The following is a 21,317-nucleotide window of genomic DNA, read 5'->3' as shown; positions in this document are numbered from 1 at the left end:
TAAAATCACAGGTTCCATTTGAGCACAGAGGTGTAGGGGAATGAAGAAAACACAAGATTAATCACTATATAAAACTTGTGTCCATTACATAAAATCTAGAGATACTGAAGTTTTCCCCTCCAATATTAGATATAAGCTGAAAATAACTTCAGATATAGACACAGATGTGTCAGAAAACAGGACATATGGCTGTTCGGTTAGAAAAGATTTCAAATGGTAAATATTTTGTAAAGGAAAACATGTTTGTGGGAACGGAGTGTATTGCCCTGTAATCTGGGTAGCAGTTGATGTGAGAACACTTTTTCACTTTCTGATTTGCTAGAAGCCTCTCTCCTCCCCACTTTCCACCGGCCAAGGTTTCTCTTTGTGTTGTAGCCCTCCTTTCTTTGAATTCCTTTGAGGTACTTAGGTGGTTAAAAAATGATGCTCATTGCATTATATTCAAAATAAAAATTTTAATGATTTCTTTTCTTTTTACATCCCTAGAGAAAAAGGGAAGCAAGAAGGGAAGGAAGGGAGACTGCTTTGTTAGATGCATCCGTGCTATAATTGTCTCTACTCTTTATCTGCTCCTTAGATACCTGTTCCAGGACGGAAAGTGTTTCTTAGATGTATTCTTGAGAGGTTGATTGTACCCAGTCACCCCCAAATACCATTTGAATATTAATTTGAAATATGAATCCGTTCTTTATTTGAACAGAAAAGTAATATTTGAAATTTAAAGCAAGACTTTGTGACTGGGACTATATATTTGTGATTCATCGGGAAGGAGTACAAAGCAAAGGAATCTCCTAACCTTCCCTGACACTCCCTCTCTCTCTCTCCCTCTCTCTCTCTCTCTCTCTCTCTCTCTCAAACACTCATTCAGTCATACACATACATTTGTTTTCAGGTTTTCACAGTTTTTAATGGAATAATAGCCATTAGAGATATTACATTATCGTCAGAGGTCTTACAGTAGGATTTTTCAGGGGTGCCTGGGTGGCTCAGTTGGTTAGGCATCTGACTTAGGTCATGATCTCATGATTTGAGCCCCACATCGGGCTTCCTGCTGTCAGCACAGAGCCCGCTTCAGATTCTCTGTCCTCCTCTCTCTCTGCGCCATTCCCAACCCCATCTATCTCTCAAAAAAAAAAAAAAAAAAAAAAAAAAAGGAAATTTCACCCGCAATTTTTTCTTCCATGCAACTGTAGAATTTGGTATTCTGTTTCGAGCATTTAAATATACATGTGAGATGCTTTTTTCATTCTTGTATTCATTTGCTCACTAATTCTTGCATGCATTTAGGACCTCTAGGCTCTACTGAGAATTATACAAAGTCTTTTAAGTACAAAATTGAACTACATAAATCCCTATTCATTTTCCCTTTAGAAGATTTTGAAATGAATCATTATAAATAAAGGCAGTAATACGTTAAATATGTAGTAAGCGCCAGAAGACCACAAAGTGCGCTATCTTTGCATTACAGTGTGGCCTGTAGAGCCCACATGGACTTAGCAACTGGGACATGATGCAGTCTAGACTTCTCTCCAGACGAGTTCCCTTATCTGCAAAAATAGAGATTACGACTCCTATCTCTCCAAGTTAAATCTGGATCAAATTAGAGCAAGTATCTAACACGTAGAGGAGGTGTTCAATAAATGTTCATTTTTCTCTGTCACCCTCCCCACCACTGCCTCGCACATGTGTTTTTATTTATTTGTTTGTTTGTTTGTTTGTTTATTTATTTATTTGGAGAAGGAGAGAGAGCGTGAGGGTGAGCGACCGAGTTGGGGAGGGGCAAAGAGAGAGAGAGAGAGAGAGAGAGAGAATCCCAAGCAGACTCCACACTTCATGCAGAGCCCCTGCTCAGGACTCCATCCCACTCCCCCGGGATCATGACCTGAGCCAAAATCAAGAGTCGAATGCTCAACCAACTGAGCCACTCAGGAGCCCCAAACATACGATGTTTCATCCAACGGTGACTGGTTGACTACCTTATTTCAAGCGCTTGGCCAGAAAATGGAGTTTTATCTGAAAAAAAAAAAAATGTGAATGGTTCAAGACAAAGCAGCTCCTTTTAGCAAAATCACAGCAAAAGAGATTTCCAACAAAATGAAAACTGATTCCAGGTATGGCATGGCATGTATTGTGATTAATGACAATCTCAAATAATTTATTAGCCACACACCTTCTTTCTCTTTCACAACTGCTGTGAGCTCAAAGTGCTGTTGTAGCCATGAGCACATGGGTTGTTGCCTGTGGAAAAAAATTCTCCACAAGAATCTAAGAGCTTCTGGACACCTGGGTGGCTCAGTCAGTTAAGTGTCTGACTCTTGATTTTGGCTCAGGTCATGATCCCAGAGTCATGAGATTGAGCCCTGCATCGGGCTCTATGCTGAGTGTGGAATATACTTAAGATTCTCTGTCTCTGTCTCTGTCTCTCTCTCTCTATCTCTCAAATAAATGAATAATAAATTTAAAAAGTAATTTAAAAAAAAGAACCTAATGGGTCTGACATCTGGGGGCTACCTGAGGACCAATCAATTGGTTACTCAATGTATGTTTCACAATTTAAGTCGGACAGATTTTGTGGCTTATGAGTGGGATTGTGGAAAGAAGGGAAAGATTTTAAAATACCTATATATTAAAGGATGCAACTTGATTCTCGGGCCCAGTGTAACAGAATTTCTCAGATATTGTCCTGAAATGTCTTCAGTCACATCTTGCCAGTTTCCTTGACAAGGGGCCCTCACTTATTAAAACTTGTGAATAAAATGTGGGAGGTCAGGAGAGGGTGAGGTCATTTGTGGAAGCTGAAACTCTTCTACTCTCCTTGGAAATCACGGGGTGCACATACACACCACTGGACAGGGGGCTTTTATTTCTAGGTGCTAGTAAATCATATTTACAACAATCCAAATATTGACTTGAAGACCTGTGATCAGGGTTGATTACCGTTGCCCGGATGGTAGATAATAGTCTTATCCCAATTTTGGTAATTCTAGTCAAGGAAGAGTTCTTTGTTATGAATCAAAATCTTGCCTCTTCCTTGGTTATTCCCCTCCAGGTACGTTTCTGGTAGTTCTTATGACTTTCTGGAGTTTGCTGTCTTCTTGACCTTGTTCAGTTTTTCCTACATAAGGAATTGCTTGGCGTCTACCCATGACTGAGGTTGATCTTCCCCAGACAAAGTCCTAGAATATGTGGTGAACACACTACTAACACCTGATTTGACTGGCATGGAGTAGAGTGTCCACACACTTTAATTCTTTAGTCAGTCCAAGGTAAAGATAGCTAACAAATAACAGTACTGTGATGTCATAGACTTGTTTGAGCCCATGCTCAACCCAAATCCCTACATTGTGTTTTGTTTGTTACATGTGCCATTAATTTTTATCTTTTCAGTGAGAGGCTGACAGTTATTCAATCAGATGTCCATTCTTACAGCGTTTAGTTCATTTTATACTCAGATCCTGTCAAGCAAGTCAAATTCTTATCACATTCGTATTTTAATATCTATCTGTAAGCAAACCCACTTTTATTTGAATTTTTAAGGAAAATGTTATTTTTCCTAGCCATTGTATTTTAGAAATTTTAAGTTGAAGGGTTAATATGTTTCTGAAGGAAAGTAATGTGATCTATAGAAATCTCAGGTCTTATAAACTTGGAAAGATTTGATATTTTAATGTTTCAATGTTTCCGGGTGTTTGGGGTTCAGTAAAAAAACCTCAGTCATACTTTGCCCAAAGCAAGTCTTAAATTTCTAATTATGTGTAATAAATCCAGGCATATTTAATCCATATATTTCATGATTCATTTACACTTCAATCACTACGTTGTTGTTTTTGAAGAACCATTTGATGTCTATAAGCCCTTTGAGCCTTTAAAATATGCTTATAAAACCAATCCCTCCCCATATACATACATGCACACGTACACATCATTTGAAAATAAATCATTGTGTTTTGTCCAGGATTAAAAAAAAAAAAGTCACATGCCTATACTCAGGGTGTGGTTTTAACCTTTGTATTACATTTGGCTACATACTGTACTCAGCTAAAAATCATTCCTATCTGAACTCTTTGTTCAAAAAACGCATTAAGGTTTAAATGTTTTAAATTACTGTTTCAGAGACTCCTATGGCTCATATGGCTAACCACAGACCCCCCCCCCCCCAAAAAAAAAGTGTTGAAGGTCTAGAAGAGATTTTAGTCGTACATCAGCTTCCCTACAAGAACACTGCAAAGCCCATTCCTCTCCTTATCTTTTTCTCTGAAATTTAGGGCAAAAATATCCAACTGCCTACTTCACTTCTCCCCGTGGGTGCCCAAATTCAGTAAGCCCAGACTGAGATATCTCTTACTTCCAACATCTCTGTTACCCACCCACACTCCCGCACCACCCCCAAAACATCCCTTTTCTTCCTTTCCAGGTTTCTAACCCTGTCAATGCTATTAGCTGGCCACCCAGTTGTCCACCTGAAAACCTGGCAGAATTATGAGATGGTGGAGGAGAATGTTTACATTGTATTCTGGACATTACCCACACGGCAAAATCTTAGGATTCCCAACTCCTAAATCCTTCTACAACCCACCCAATTTGCTTTACCCCTCAACTCAAATTCAAACTTTCATGGCTGAAATGCCATGAAATTCCTGAATTCAACACAGGAATCATGCCATGAAATGCCATGAATTCCTAGAATTCAACACAGGTATCAGATTAAAGAGAACCAGTAAGTATCTTCCCAACCCTTAGAGTGTCAGCACTCATATAATCATAAACTAGAAGGTACATTAGGTAGATTCTGGATGAACAGTGTTATTTTCTGGAAGAACAAAGTTACCTAGGGCTAGCACTAATTTCCTCTTCTCCCATCCTTTCCTAGCCATACATGAGAAAATATTGTTACTTCATCAACTTTGTCAGAAAGGAACACTGTGATTGACAGTTCTAACCAGGTTGTGTTTTAGGACCTTGCTTCAGTATGACCTAGACATTAGAATTGTGAGTAATTTCCAACAGACCAAATTGCGCAGCCAGCTGAAGAGACCTAAGGCACCGTTTGGTTGTGGCCACTTAAGATGACCTTGAGCATATCCCTTTTGGGGGAGTTATTGTTGTCTTAGCCACCCTCTTTAAAAGATGTAGAGTACTCCACAAGTGATAGCATTTGAGACTCGAAGGCATTATGAATCAGTCCTTTTTTTTTTCCTTCCCTCACCTCCCATGATGAGAAACGTGGAGTCTCCTGACATTGTGAAACACCAAGAAGAAAAGAGGACACTGAAAAGGGGCAAGAAAGTATGACCAAAAAAAAAAAAAAAAAAAAATCCACTAGTCAATTGATCTTAAGACTTTAAGACCCAACTGCCTAATCAGAATTTTAAAATTCGCTCTGGCCATTTCACAATGAATCAACTCACCAGTGGCAATGCATATCATTTCCAGAAACTGTTTAAACATAATAATTCACAATCCTACCTGGGATTCCTCCTGAGAATCAGTGATTACAGATGAGTGTAACATGGACAGACACAGGGATTTCAATGCCCACATTAATGGGCCTCACTCCGCTTTGGAAGATGAGACAGATAAGAGCAATTTCAGAACTTGTCTGTTGCACAGAATGTCTTCATATAACATCAGTCTTTCCTTCATACTCATGAAGGTATTAACTGGAGTTTTGGAAAATACGCACTTAGTTGAACGTGTAGCCTTTTTTGGTATGTAGATACATTAATGAAGTTTCCCAGGAAACCGATTATTTCTCACTAACCTCTGGCCTTTGTAAAAATAGACAAAAATGATTCGAAAAGTGATGAATGAACTCTTGCATTTTCAGTCATTGTTACCCGTTTCCTACCTTTAAGTACCATCAAAACAAGGTACCAATTTAGGGATTGGAGTTAGTAAAAACAAAACAAAATGAAACAAAACCCAAGTTTTATTTTCTCTACTTTTTAGGAATTCCTTTTCAGAGCAAAAACAGATGAAAATATATTCTTATCTTTAAAAAAGTAACGGCAGTTAAAGTCATTCTCTGTGTTGTCCGCATTTAAAACTACAAGGTTATTTGATTCTCACACCTGTTATCATGTCTTTGTGTCATTTTTGTAATACACTTTTTAGTACCATCCAGAAAAATCTGGTTTTGTTTCTTTGTTTACCTCTGCAACATCAATGGGAAGAGAAGTCTTCTCCCAGTATCATAATCCAGTCCTGGAATCATGTGGCAGGCAAAACTTCTTCTTTTTTTCAGTGGCATAAACCATTTTAATCATAGAATTCTATTTGGAACAGTTGACTATGGACTCGATGCTTCATGCCGCTGAAACAAACCACAGTGAAGCTTTTTAAAAGCTGCCTTTGTGTCTCATAGCTGGAAATTGGGAATCAGAGCTCTGACCTTCAGGAACCACAGGTTCAGAAACTTACGCTGGCCACAGACATCACTGTCCCCATTTTATATCCTTCTGTCCTGGATATCCCCAGGACCAGTCCCTGGGGACTCTCTGGGGGAACCCCTGATGGCATCTTCACCCAAGAGGTTTAGGGCAGCCCCTTGAGTCACACGGGAATATCCCAAGGAGCTCTCACTAAGAGGAGTATGAAGAAGGGTTGGTTATTCTGATATTCAAGCTTTGTCTTGACCTAGTTAGCACTTCACTTCAAGTTCTATCTTCCTGGATCCAAGGAGACTCAAAGACATTGGACTCTGCTATTTTAAATCGGTGGCACTCATCAAATCTTATAGGTGATGCAACCTCCACTCACACATCTGGTTCCCTCCAGAGTTTTGGAGAACAATGAGTACTGGAGAAAGATCCCTAGACACAACCTCCAGGAAACAGAAAGCACACTGGGAGGCTAACAGCTCAGGGACCCTGATCCTAATAATATGTGTATTTTAGTTATGAAGGGAGTAAATTTAACCTATATCTTACAAGCAAGTAAATTAGTCTCTAGGATTAGTTGATTTAAGAATACATGAAAATTGGGATGCCTGGGTGGTTCAGTCGGTTGAGTGTCTGACTTCGGCTCAGGTGATGATCTCACGGTTCATGGGTTGGAGCTCCGCGATGGGCTCTGTGCTGACAGCTCAGAGCCTGGAGCCTGCTTTGGATTCTGTGTCTCCCTCTCTCTCTGCCCCTCCCCTGCTCACGCTGTGTCTCTCTCTGCCTCTGAAAAATCATAAATAAACTTTAAAAAGAATACATGAAAATTTATAGAGTAAACTGATATTCCCCTAGGTGAAAATTTCACCTTCATTATAGAGCTTAAGAAAAATACGTGCTTCAGATGCCACTCATCTCACTTCTTTTTCAAGTTTTTTTATTAGAGTATAATTGCCACACAATGTTACATTAGTGTCATGTATACAACAGAGTGATTCAACTTCCCTACCCATTAGGCTATGCTCACCACAAGTGTAGCTGCTGTCTCACTTCTAATTAAAACGATCATGTAACATCATTCAAGTCATGGTATTTTGAGAATGAAATGAAGGGCTAATAATAATTGTGTAGGAAAATGGATATAAACCAGGACTTCCCCTCCCCCCAATTGGAATGTATGGTTCCTCTAATTCTACCTGATGGAGAAAAGAGAATGGAGTCTTTGCGGGGAGGAGTAGCTAGAGGAAAACTAAACCTTCTGTTTGCGATCCAGTATGTGTGCCTTAAGAATAGAATCATACTGGCCTATAAAATGTGTTAAGAAAACGATCTCATGGGAGATAGTGGTTTTGTTATATTCAGGGGAAAAAATAGTATTTTCGATACAATTGCATTTGTTTCTACTAGTTTCTCTCTTTCACCTACTTATTTTTAGATCTTTATCCTTTACTGCTTCGTTGTAAGTAACTTGAATACTGTTGTTGCTTTGTTTTGTTTTGTTTTGTTTTGTTTTGTTTTGTTTTGTTTTGAAGCATGGTAAGGAACTTTTGGAAGGTAGATTCCATATCTCTAGCTTAACACCTGTAAACCTGAATCTCTGAAAGCGGGGCCCAAGTATTTCCTGTTTTAAACAAATATCTCCAGTGACTCTTGTGCCATAAAGCTGAAGAACCACCACCCCTGAAACACTACTTTGTAGAGGAAAGCGTTTAAGCTTCATTGTCAGGCAGAAGGCGATGCACAACTCAGCTCTGCCCTGTCCTGGCTACTTGATCTTGGGAAAGTGGATCAGTCTGAGCCTTGGGTTGCATATCTGTGAAACTGCCCTGAAATTTACCAGGGTTGCCACAGCCATGACCTATTGTCTGTAAATGAAGCTCAGACACAGGGTGGCCAATTGGCAAATACTACTCCCCTCCCCCGGCACCCAGCCTTCTTGTTTCCTTGAGAACAGAGGGAGCAGCTCATCTGAGTTTTAGGTAAGCCATTGTGGTGCCCCCAGCCCAGTGCCCACACTTATTCTAGTACTGCCAACATACTTTGGACAGAGCAGGTACCTAAAAAAGAGTATTTGGGGAGAAAGGAAAGTTTTTGGTTCAGTGGAAGGTGTTTGTTGTTGGTATTTAACTGTAACTCCTTCATACAGTAAAAGACAGTCATTTCTCATCATTTGTGGTAGTCAGGTTCCTTAAAGTCTCCAGCAACGCTGATTTAGAGAATATCAAACCATTGCTTCTAGAGGAAATGCAGGATGAGTTTCCTGTGCGCCTCTGGTCACACATCTTCTTCAACTAATCAACACATAACCTGTTTTACGTGTGTTTCTGTTTAAAGACATCATGGTATATATTACGGATTCATTAACATAACTCACAGCCAACAACACTGAAATTCATGCCTGAATGAAGTTTATCTAACATGTGTTTTCTCTATAAGGCTCATCACAGCCCTCCATGTACTTTGGAACACTGGATAGCACTTCAGCTCTACAAACAAAAGGTGCAAAAATAAGAAAAACTGTGGCCCAAGCAGACCCCACAAAGGGCATTTGTTTACAGTCTAAGAGCTGAAATAAGAAGGCAGAGCGTCCCCTCATTCAACCTCAGGTGGGAGCATGCACATCCAGGAAGTCAAAATTTTTGCTGCTCTGCACGTGTCCTTGAATGACCATGAAAGCCCTATGAGTACTGATTTGGGGTTACAAATGATTTGTGGTGAGTAGGCACATTTGCAAATCTGGAATCCATGAGTAATGAGGATTGACTGTAGGTTGTTGTCCTTAATTCTGATACGCATCTTTATTCACAGCTGGGTTACCCCAGTAGATTCCAAGTGGTATTCAAGAGGTGGATTTAAATGAAGAGCAAATGAGTGCAGGAAATGTAGATAAAAGATGACTTTTCAAACTGTTTTCCCACCAGCAATGTATGAGTGATATGTGTCCTCAGCATCCTCCTCTACACTGGTACCGTCCCTCTTTTAGTCATTCTGATAGACGTGTAATGATATCTCACTGTGATTTTAATTTGCATTTCCCTAATGGCTATTGGACAGTCAGATAACGTAATAGTTATAGTAATAGCATGGCAGTAGCTATTTTGAACACTGAAACATACAACTACCATGTGACCCAGTGACTGCACCCTTCAGCATTTATTGCAGGGAAATGAAAACTTTGGTTCATGGATGTATGGGTATTATTTATAATTGCCCCAAACTGGTCCCGCAATGCGTGAATGGTGAAAACAAATACGTGAATAAAACGTGCTATGACCTACCACTACTACCCACTACTGAGCAATAAAAAGGAACAACTATTGATATGCTCAACAGCCTGAATGAGTCTCTAGAAAGTTATGCTGAGTGAACAAAGCCAACTTCCAAAGGTTACATACTACATGATTCCATTTGGTATGTCGTTTTTGAAATGAGAAAATTATAGAAATGGAGAACAGGTTAGTTGCCTTTTAAGGGGGTGGTAGGAACAGGAGGCAAGTGGGTGTGCCACAAAAGGGCATGGTGAGGAATCCTTGCCCTGATGGAAACATTCTGTCCCTTGACTGTATCGATGGCGATATCTGGGTTGTGATATTGTACTATAGTTTGGGGAGATGTTACCATTGGGCAGAAAATAGATAAAGGGTACATGGGAACTCTCTATAGCGTTTCTTTTAATTATGTGAATTTATAATTGCCTCAAAGTAAGAAGCTTAATGAAAAATAATAAAGCAAAGGAACAAAAAGATGACTTTTTCTTTCCACGTTATCAGTTGATTCTCTGAACTGATTCCTGTTCCTCAAGCCATTTCACAAGCTCGTACGTATCCTTTAAAGAGACGAAAGAGAGATTAATTAGGTGTGAGTTCATACGATACAACATTTTAAAAGGTAACTTATTGAAAATATACACTGCACACAATGTATTGAAAGTAATAAAACTTCAATATGGAAAATATTGAAGATCTATCAAGCATTTAGTCACCATACTATCAAGTACTTACTCACCTAACTTTCACTTCAAAGAAGTTTTTATACGAAATAAAACATATACAATAAAGTGGATACTATTATTGCAATTGGCCCTTTGCAAATGAGGAAACTGAGGCTTAACTCGTATGAAGAAGTATGGATGACATTGCTAACACTGCCGGATTGATTTGGACTACGTTGACTATTGATGGCACTTTGGGACCAAAAAGACAAGAGCAGATGTGCAAAAGGATGATGTGTTATTATTGCTGGTCTACTTCCTGTGCAAATCAGAATGCCTGAGGCATGAACAAAGTCTTTTTTTTTTAATTTACTGTTTATTTATTTTACGGGCTCTGTGCTGACAGCAAAGAGCCTGACACGGGGCTCGAATTCACAAACGTTGAGATCATGACCTAAGCTGAAGTCAGACGCTTAACCAAGTGAGCCACCCAGGCGCCCCTGAACAAAGTCTTAATAGACATATAACATACTAGTGTATTTTATTCTCTCAATACACACACACACACACACACACACACACACACACACACACGATTTTGCAGTATATAAGGAAGGGGCTGACAATAACTAGGTAGAGATACATAAAGTAGGATTTTCTTCTGAAAAGGAAGAGAATGTGTCTCCTCAGGTCGGGTCCTGTATGTTTTCTAAAGCTGCCATGACAGAGTACCACACACTCGATGGCTTAACGAGCAGAGGTTTATTATCTCATGGTTTTGGAGACTGGAGGTCTGAGACTAGGAATCTCTTCCTTCTGCGAGCTGTGAGGGAGAATCTTTTCCATTTCTCTCCCCCCTACTTGCTGCTCACTTTCTGGCAATAAGTTATTGGCAACTCTTAGCTTGTAGAAGCATCACCCTGATCTCTGTCTCCGTCTTCTTATGGTGTCCTCCCATGAGCATGTCAGTGTCCAAATTTCTCCTTCTTACAAGTACGCCGTTAATATTGGGCTAGGGGTCCACCCTGTTCCATGAAGTCTCTGACCTCGTGACATCTGCGGCAGTCCTATTTTTAAATAAGGTCACATTCTGGGGTAGTGGAGGTTAAGACTACAACCTATGAGTTGGGAGGGCAGGGCACAATTCAACGCGTAACAGAGTCTCTGGCCCATTCTTACCCAGTGGATGTGATGGACAAAGCTGTCATCAGGTTATCACGTGAACTATGTCCAAGTGGTAAAGGTAGACAATTGTGCTAAAAAAAAAGCAGTCATTTTAATAGGCATATTTTTTGGCCTCATTTTATCTAAACCTAGTCATTTTAAGTCAAAACTCTGAATATGCTATATTTGCAAAATGCTTGCGATCCATTGTAACTCATGTGCATTAATAATAGAAGAAAATCAAACGTTTTCTAAAAGTTACTTCCTCTCTAAATGGTTTAAAAGTGCCAACGTACATGTTTCCAACTCTTAAGTGCAGGTAGATTTACTTCTCCAAAATTAATAGATCGTTTGACTGAAATAAGCCTGAAACAAACGCTGTAATTCAAATCGAAAGTTATTGAAATGGGAATATCATTAGAACTGCCCCCAAACTATTTATTTTAGGGAAGCCAACTATATTCAGAAATAAAAAACAAATATGAGAGTGTTTGTTAATGGTCACTACTGCCCCTCCTGAGCACACTTTTTCATTGTGTACATGTTAAGATTTATGGGAGGGTTATAGGCCCGCACTCAAGCTGACTGGTCTTTTTATTGCCCAGAACAATAATAAATTGAGCTAAACTACCTGTCACTTGTGTAAAACTGTGTAGACCAGTAAGTTGATTGACTGCAGGGTTTTTTCCCCAACTTTTGAAGCAGATATGCTGACATCCTGTATACATATCCTGAGAAGATTATTCAAAGTGCAGATTAATGTCATACCCCACACATTCAAACCTCTTCTGACTTGGGTTCTTTTGCTCTCTCACTGATGTGCACATCAAAGCCATTCCGCAGTGGTGGTGATGGAACTTTGGTGCTTAGGAAGGATGGATGAACATTTCTGCAGAATACTACTGTTTAGCCATGAAAAGACCAAAAATGGGTGGGTGGCTTCAAATGTACGTAGGGGGAAAAACAAATTCTAAGAAATCAGAGAGTTTGGTACCCATTTGGAAAGACATGAGCTATTTTTAGATGTAAAGAGGATGTGGTGATGAACATGAAGCCTAAAGCCAGGTAAATCCAAATGCAGCGCTTTTCAATGTCAAGACGCAGGGTTACACGTTACCATTCTACCAAAATATGAGTAAGTAAAAGACATTAGTTTCCATTTTTAATCCAAAAATAGCTTTCGAAACAATAGCTTTCAAATATAAATGGAAGATACTGTATATTATCAGGGAGGTAAAGTGACGTTTAAGTTGTATGGATATGTATGTAAAATGTTAAAAACAGCCTCCTAAGAGAATTATGTGTTTTAGATGTTGGGAGTAGGCAACTCCCAAATGTCAGTGACAAAGCTGTCACACAGCTAGAATTATTTGGTTTTGAGTCTTCATAGTTTCTGAATAGTCCATCGACATCTAACTCTCCACTCCTCACAGATGAGGTTCTGGGACTATTGACTCAAGTCAAGTATTTTCCTGAAAATCCCACAGATAAATTTGAGACATTCTATACCAGGGCTATGGCCGTAGCCTGGCAATGGCTCATTCCCAACCTGTCTCCTTGTACCTTTGACTCTCTCCTCCTCTCCCATCTACTAACTGATGTAAGGTCACATCCCCACCCCACTGCCGTTCATGTTCATTGTAGGCAGGTGCCAGTTGACAAACTTACAAATTAAGAGTTATTTCATACACTTCTAGATGAAAGCAAAATAAAAAAAGAAATGAAAGGAGACCATTTGACAGTTTAGCATGAGACAGACCTGTATTTGAAGTTACAAATATTGCTTAACTTCCCCGAGCCTTTGTTTCCTGTTTGTATATAATATTACCATGATTCTGTAAACATGTGATTATTACTGTTAATGACACCACTATGGCTCTGATGAAAGTCACAAATCATAGGTTAAAAGTTACAAAAAGGCAAAGCAACAGTAACAGTTTTCCTGGTTCTCTTCAGATGAGAGAAAATCCCTTATGGCAGAAAATGGTTTGTCAAATCTAAGCACTGCTTTGACCATGGCTCTCACTGAGGGCGAACTTTTTTCTTCCTAGCCACTTCACTTATGAAGCTAGAGAGTCCAAATATTCAATATATTTAATTAAATGTGTATGCAGTTTTCATTTATAAACCTCTCCAGCTACTTTTTTACTAAGGAATTAGAGGTGAAAAATCCTTTGTCTTTTGCATTGTCATTTTTGGTTTAATATCCCCCCAGTGAATCTTCTCTCTGAAGCATTTAGAAAAGTTAATAAGAAAATGCACCAAGTAGCATGTTTGTTTGCTGTATAGAGACCAGGCTTACCTTCAAAATATCTACCCTGAGGGGACTACATCTCTTTTAGTCAAAAATGTCTAATCTGGGCTTTCCCTTCTCCGTTGGATCTAGAGTAGAAAGAATCATTCTCCATTATTATTTATAAAAGGTATCTTGTATCTTCTCTCTGATGATTTTGTTAAGACTGAACCTAGGTAAGTCTTCTCTGCTGACCCCAATGTGTGCAGACACTGTAGATCTAATTTTTCAACTCAAGGAGCTTACATCTCTGTCTCTCTCTCTCTCTGTCTCTCTCTCTCTCTCTCTCTCAATCACTCACTCACTCACTCAAATTTTGTCTTTCACACTTCACAGTAGGGAGATGTGTGAGCCCATCACTTCCAAAGAAAAGTGCTACATTTGTAAATAATCCCTACTACATTCCTTTTTGGGATATTGGCCTGGCATCCAAGACTTTGAGACACTAAGATTATCGTTCACTTAAAGCTGTCACTTGTTTTGCATTCTTTCTGCTAGGACGCAGAGAATTACCTGAATCCCTGTCCTCCCATAGCAAAAGGAATATGGGTCAAAATATTAAATGTATTTCCCTTTGGGGAAAGACAATGAATGGAAAGGGAAGCATTTTGATACAGGATTCTGCTTTCCCATTTTATAACCGTCCTGAGAAAGCCAGGGCACCTGGGTGGTTCAGTCAGATAAGCATTCAACTTTAGCTCAGGTCATGATCTTACGGTTCGTGGGGCCAAGCCCCACATCGGGCTCTGTGCTGGCAGCTCAGAGCCTGGAGCCTGCTTTGGATTCTGTGTCTCCCTCCCTCTGCCCCTCCCCTGCTTATCTCCCTCTCTCTCTCTCTCCCTCTCTCTCTCTCTCTCTCTCAAAACTAAATAAACATGCAAAAAAAAAAAAAAAAACTTCCCTGAGAAAGCCAACAGACATTTTATTTTATAGCAAAACCATGTAATTCAAAAAACGTATGAACTGAAAAAGGTGTAAGGAAAAACTTCAGAATTAAAACCTGAGACCAAAGGGAAAAAAATCCCGTTAGAGAAAAAATTATGCTGACGATAACAAAGAAAAGCAAGAACAAAATCTCATCATTATGCAAGGGTGCTAAATAATATGACACAGACTACAGATCGACTGCTGGCCCTTGAGAGTGGAGTTCACAACGATTCCATTTTGAGGCCAGCTGAATAGTTCTTAACTACTTTTCTCAGGTGGAAAACTCTGCAGAGGTTTCTTCTAACATACCCGTCCAGCTCCATGGGAATGTTTTGTTTCTTTCTAAAAAATTCAGTACGCTCATTTAAATGAACAAATCCCCAGTTCCTAGGACTGCAGAAACATGGGGAAATTATTCCTAAGCAAATTTATCATTGCTGTGACTAATCTTTAAATATTGCCATCCATCTACTTCGTTCCATCTGTGCGTACCAGATGAAGAATAATTTCTTGGCGAATGCTGCCACACAATTGTGGGCGGATGGGTCAGTTTATGAGCCACCGTTTTACTGACAATGGAAGTTCCTGAACAGAGGAGCCCTGATTCGACAAACAGTACAAGAGAGTCCAGAGCACTGTCCCAGAATTTAACTGTGTTAAGTGAGAATTCCTGCTTGAGCATAGATTGGATAGAATTGGTTACTGGACTCAGGTACCACCCAAAGATTCTGATGTTTGGCATTGTCACACTTTTAGTAAGTAAATCGCTCAGTCATTTGAGAGAAAATGATACCCTCTCTGCTATATTAGAAATCGGGTTTTCACATGTTTTGTTTGTGGATCTGTCTCAGAATGCTTTTGTAAAGTTGACACCAATTTGTCATACTACCACGCTCAGATGCTTTTATTTTCCTTGCCCACCTCTTCCTGTAAGTTGGCCTGTTGAGTAAAAGACCCCATTATCTAGATACTCTGGTGCCTTTGTTTACCTCAGAATAGATAGTGCTAGTTTATAAACCACTTTGACAGTCTTTCCCGGGACATTCTGTATAAAGTGCAAAGTGTTGTCATTTGCATTTTCTACTGTTGGTGTGAGGTGATATGTCCAGGTATTGGGTTTACAGCGGTAATATGAACTAAGTTCTTTTCTAAACTCGAGGGAGACACTCAATCATGAAGTGGCACAGTGACTCCGGTGGAATAAAACAGAGTTATCAGGATACTCTGTCTGGGGCATTCTAATGACTCTGTTGGTGACAGCTTGTCTACTGCCTGGTGGCATTAATAAAGAGCACTTTTTCTGGGGAAATTGTTATGCTGGCTCTGCTGTCATGTGATCTGACAGGGCATATACCCTGTCAAATTGAGTCACTTCGCATTTCACTACAGACAAGGGTCTCTTGCAAAATGGCACCTGGGAGTGTCACTGCACCAATACTCAAGAGAAACCTTTAACCAGGTGAAATAGACAATTGCATCCGCCATACACAGAAAATCAAAACCAGCTCACTTACATATTTCAGCGGGAATATTCCTAATTCCCCAATCTCAAAGCACATGCGTTTACAAGCAGTAGTAGTGAAATATGTCTTCGGGATATAGTTAATAATATCGGGAGTAAGTTCACATGCGTAATCCTCAGTAGAATGAAAGGGTGGCCTCATCCAGAAATTGTGAGTGCAAAGGGGGAGATTAGGCTCTCTCCAACCCTATCTTTATGTTGTGTTTTTTTTTCATTCCACATCCTCCAGGACATGTAGTATGGTCTCTAAAAGCCCTAGTTGTTTCCAAAGCGGGCACTCTCTGCCTTTTTGTTGGTAAGGGAAAAACACGAGATAAAACAAAACGAAACAAAAAAAACCACCATTGCTTTGTCAAGGTCTGCCAACCACCCATTCATCATGCAAGTCTGAACTTTGGTAATATATGGCTGTGGAGACATGATGGGTGTGGGATCGGGGATTTAGGAAGGATTCTCAGGAACAACGAACTCAAACAGGCTTCTGTTTAAACGGAACCACACTAGACTTCGTTTGATTCAGAATTAGTGACCCAATTCAATCTTATCTGAAGTTCAAAACAGCTTATTTCATTTGTTTTTGACAATTGTACATTTTGTTATCCTATAAGGTTAATGAGAGGAAGTCAAGGTTATAATGAGAACTACAAAAGGGAAATACCACACTAAAGTCTGTTTTTTGTGGTGATGTGACCTAAAGAAAAAGCCCTTAGATTCTGACTTCTCATAAAAAGCCCATGCTAAATAACATTCTTGATAGTGGTGGTTGTGAGAAAAGCTAATCTCAGAAGACTTTCTGCATAGTTTTTTGTATCAGAGAGATTGGTTGCTTTAGATAAACTACTCGGCGAGTATACATTGAAATTCTTACTCAAATACTCTGAAAAATAGCCCAGAGTAATTAAATCCTGTGTATATCATATGGCACTCTCCTGCCATTGGTCAAACAGAAAAAGGGAATGAGAGAGAGAGAGGAGAAGAGAAAATAAAAGCCGAGAAACACTCTGGTTATAGAAGCTCATTCATTTAGCTCATTTACTTAGTTAAGTAACCAAAATGTTTACTGTGACTCATGAATGCGGTTAATTTGAAAGCCAGCAGATTAGTACGTAATGTCTGTCCAATTAAAGCCAGAAGCCCAGTTCACAAGCAGCTGACATGTCATTGAGGGAGCAAAGCCGAAAGCCACCAGAAGGCGGTCTTTTCCCGGGTTTATAGCAGAAGTGGGAGAAACACAAGATTGCCAACAGCACATAATGAAGTTCCTACAGAATGTTCGTCAGAAAGATAGGGTTTCTACTCTTGAGTGACTACCTCTGGGTGGGAAAATTTTTCTGCATTTTCAAAAATTATGCAATAAAAATATGTTAGGAAAAAAAGAGGGAAGAGAGTATATAAATTTGCCCTGATAGGCTAAGAGACATATTCACTTTATTCCCCTTTCCTCATAGCTCATCTCTTTCGTTGTTTGGCTGAAAACAAACTGTTCACAAGCTGCTGTACATCCTCAGCACCACCAGGATACCACAACCGGGAAGAGCGACAGGAATAGGGAAGGAATCCTCTGAAAGATCCCCTTTACTGGGGCAAAAGTTGACTGCACTGTCCTGATATCACTTGTACGATTCCTTAAACTCCTGCGCAATCCTCTTACATATAAAAGGGAGAATCGTTCCAAAGTTTGCTCCTCTGTGACGAACTAAACCATCCTTTCACCTGCTAAAATGAGAGAATGCATTGAGGGCAGTGGCAAAGTGGATTGTCTATTAATATAATGGATCAAGGTATATATGGATATACGACATATTCTGTATTTGTGAGCAAACTCTAAAATTAATTGAAGGTACAACGAAGGAGAGTAAGGACAAGCAAAGAAAGAAGTATCAATTTGTACCATACTTAAAAAAAAAAATCCAAGAGGTATAAATCACCAGTCACCAAGTCAACCAATTCAGCCTCCTATTAATTTGGAAATAAAAAATTGAATGTTGGCTGAGCTATCCAATTCCAAGGATTAACTTAAAAGTAAACTATTCCTAGATATATCAAGTGTATTCTAAGCGAGTTTATGGGCTTCTTATTTTCAAGAGGGCAAAATCCATTTGAGAACTTAGATCCTACATACTCCTTCTTACTTTGGTTTATTTTTAGTAGAGTGTTGGACCAGATTCAAAGTTATTTCAGGAGCATATCAGAGAAAATTTGCCTAAAGAAGAGTTTGTGCCAAGTAGTCATTAATTAAAGCAAACTGAACGAAAGCAAAAGCTCTAGTAGATAATTCTTTTAGTTGATTTGCAATTTCTTACAACCACTTTTATTTTTCATACTACCTGTTTCTCTGAGCCAAGAGCCATAAGTTTAAGCCAATTTATTTTCATCATTTGGTGTATCTGTCATTATCATAATTTTTTGATCTGAAATATAGCTCTCTAAATTTTGGTGTTCTTATGTATATATAAATATGAATACATTTGAATGAAGTGATACACACACACACACACACACACACACACACACACACTAGCACTTAGCTCAAAAGAACATAAAATCACATAACTTAGGAGTAATAATGTTACAGCATTTTGTCCCCAGTTGACATCTTAATGCGGTTCTGTTTTCAAAATAAGGTGGGGAAAAATACGTTGTAATAATTTTCAGTTCAATTCCAAACCCGCTAGAATGATGAGAGTTCCGTTAGAGCTTGATGTGTTGAAAGCGACAGTCTATAGATAGAAGCAAATTTCGTCACAAATGTATAGGAAGCAAAAGGAGACTGAATGAAGTGAAAACCCAGCAGTTGTGAGACATGCCATTCTTTCCTGAGTCAGGTCATTCTGGTCCGAACACACACACACACACACACACACGCGCGCACACACACACGCACAGAAAGGACGGTGTGTGGGAAATACATCCCCTTGTCCTTTGTGGCATCTGCTGACAGGATGGTTTAAAAATCTGCTGTTGCACAAATATTTTAGGAGGTGACTCTTAGGCATGATTAGGCACTTACTGTGGACCAGACAAAATATAAGGGACTAAGAGAAAAATGCTGCCATTTCGTAGAGTGTACAAAATTACAAAAACGTTCCAATGTTATGTCATGAAAACTACGGAGTGTTTATATGAAGTTTAAAAAGTAATAGCAAAACCACTCACCCTTATCCTGAGTTCACTGGAAAAATTTATGCAAAGAATAGAAATCTCCACAAACATGAGATGAACACAGGAAGCAAGTAAATACAACATGTTTGATGCGTAAGGTGAGATACAATGTGGAAAGTTATGGGAATACTGGGGACACTGAGTACCTGCGCAGATGTTTGAAACTTTTAACACGCTTTTTGTGTAAATGCTGTTGTGACTCTCGGGTCCCACCCATTTTCCAGTCTGGATCACACTACACAGGAGGAAACTATACTCTTACTTGGCTCCCCACTTAGAAAGACACGTTGTCAGTGTAGGAAAGTGCCGAGCTAATATTTAATAATATTAAAATTTAAATAGGTAATGCTATCTAATAAAACTCATAGTGTTTTAAAATCGGAAAGTCTGAAGTGAATAAAGTGCTCCTATGGAACGCGTAAGGGGCCGGTATGATCGTCGCAAGAGCGGATGGAATTAAGGTACAGGAAGGGTGTACCTGTTAATGACAATGTTAAGAGGCACAGGAAGCAGAGGGAGATGTCAGAGGACAGGAAGTAGAAAGCAATTACGGTGACTCCTCCTCTCATTAGGAGTCAAGCAAGGCTCTTGCTGGAGTGTCTTCAGCTGTTTTTTGCAGAGCTGTGGTGATTCTCTCAACTTCTGTTCCAAAGGAAATAGTTACCTTTCCCCCAAGTCATGCAGGACCTGCCTACTCAGACTCTCGGCCATAGCTGCACCTCCCATTTGTAATTTAGAAGAGGCTTGCAGTTTCTGTGTGCCTACCCTGTAGGTCCACGAGAAGGCTCAACTCTGACTTGCAAGATAATCCATTAATTCTTCAAATGAATTACCTACCCCTAGGTTGATGCTTGGAGTCAATGTCCTTCTGTGCATTTAAGAGCTTGAGTTCCCTGTATAGGGGGTTTCCGAAATCCCTGAGACAGGTCACACACTTAATTTAGTAATGGTCATCCAAGGCTCTGAGAATTCAGATCATTGCCACATGGATCCCCGACCACTTTGTGCGTATACCAAGCCACAGCACCAAGATGGAAGTAGACTTTTGAACACCAGGATTCGTTGGGATTTTTCTGGTCAGATAATGTTTCTCTTTGGAGATGAAGAATATGCAAAGGAATTAAATTGAGCAAAGGTGTTAAATGAAAGGAAAGGAAACCAGAAAACAGTGTTAAGTAAGACAGGATCATGATATGAAATGCCGGATCACAGATGTGAAGACCCAGGGCCGAATGCAGCATTTCCTTAATTTTACAGTGCGCACTAATGTCGACGTGAATTGTACTTCCTATCACGCCGAAAGTATTTATATTCGGGATTCTCCAGGAAAAGAAAAGAAAATTAATCAAATAGTATACTGTGAGAGCTGGAAACATCTCCTGGAACCCTCCACCTGGAAGTATACATACCGACTGGAGATAAAATGGAGATATAGATCTGATCATGTCAGATGCGAATATACAATAATAAGATACAATGCGTTGTTGGAACTGTGCGTACAATTTCAGAACTGAGACCGAGACCTCCACTTTTAGGTACCACTGCTCTCAATGTTCATGTTTCCAGCCCAGGACTTCTGTCTTCCAAAGGGAAAAAGGGATCCCGGAGAGGGTTTCGAAGAGAGAAATATGTAACCATCAAGTTCTGCAAGATGAGTCCAAGGACACTGACCCAAATTCCTTCTTGGTCAGTGTTCTTTAGGTGGATCATACAGTAGAATGTTGACACATTGGAACTCTGAAGTATCTAATGAATGAGCACCAGAAGCAAGGTCAGAAGTAATAGTATTATTCTTTTCTACAACGCATTGACACCAGTCTGCAATCTGTATCCTAGGTCACATAAACATTTTTTTCTGTGTAGATAGTGTTGTGGTTTGTCTTTGAGTGCTGTCTCTATTTCTGGAGAAATTTTATGTAGTGGTACACGGGAATATTT

The sequence above is a fragment of the Panthera onca genome, chromosome B4, assembly GCF_046562875.1.
Source record: "Panthera onca isolate mPanOnc1 chromosome B4, mPanOnc1 haplotype 2, whole genome shotgun sequence".
Lineage (NCBI taxonomy): Eukaryota > Metazoa > Chordata > Mammalia > Carnivora > Felidae > Panthera > Panthera onca.
Note: the sequence above shows the minus strand (reverse complement) of the source record.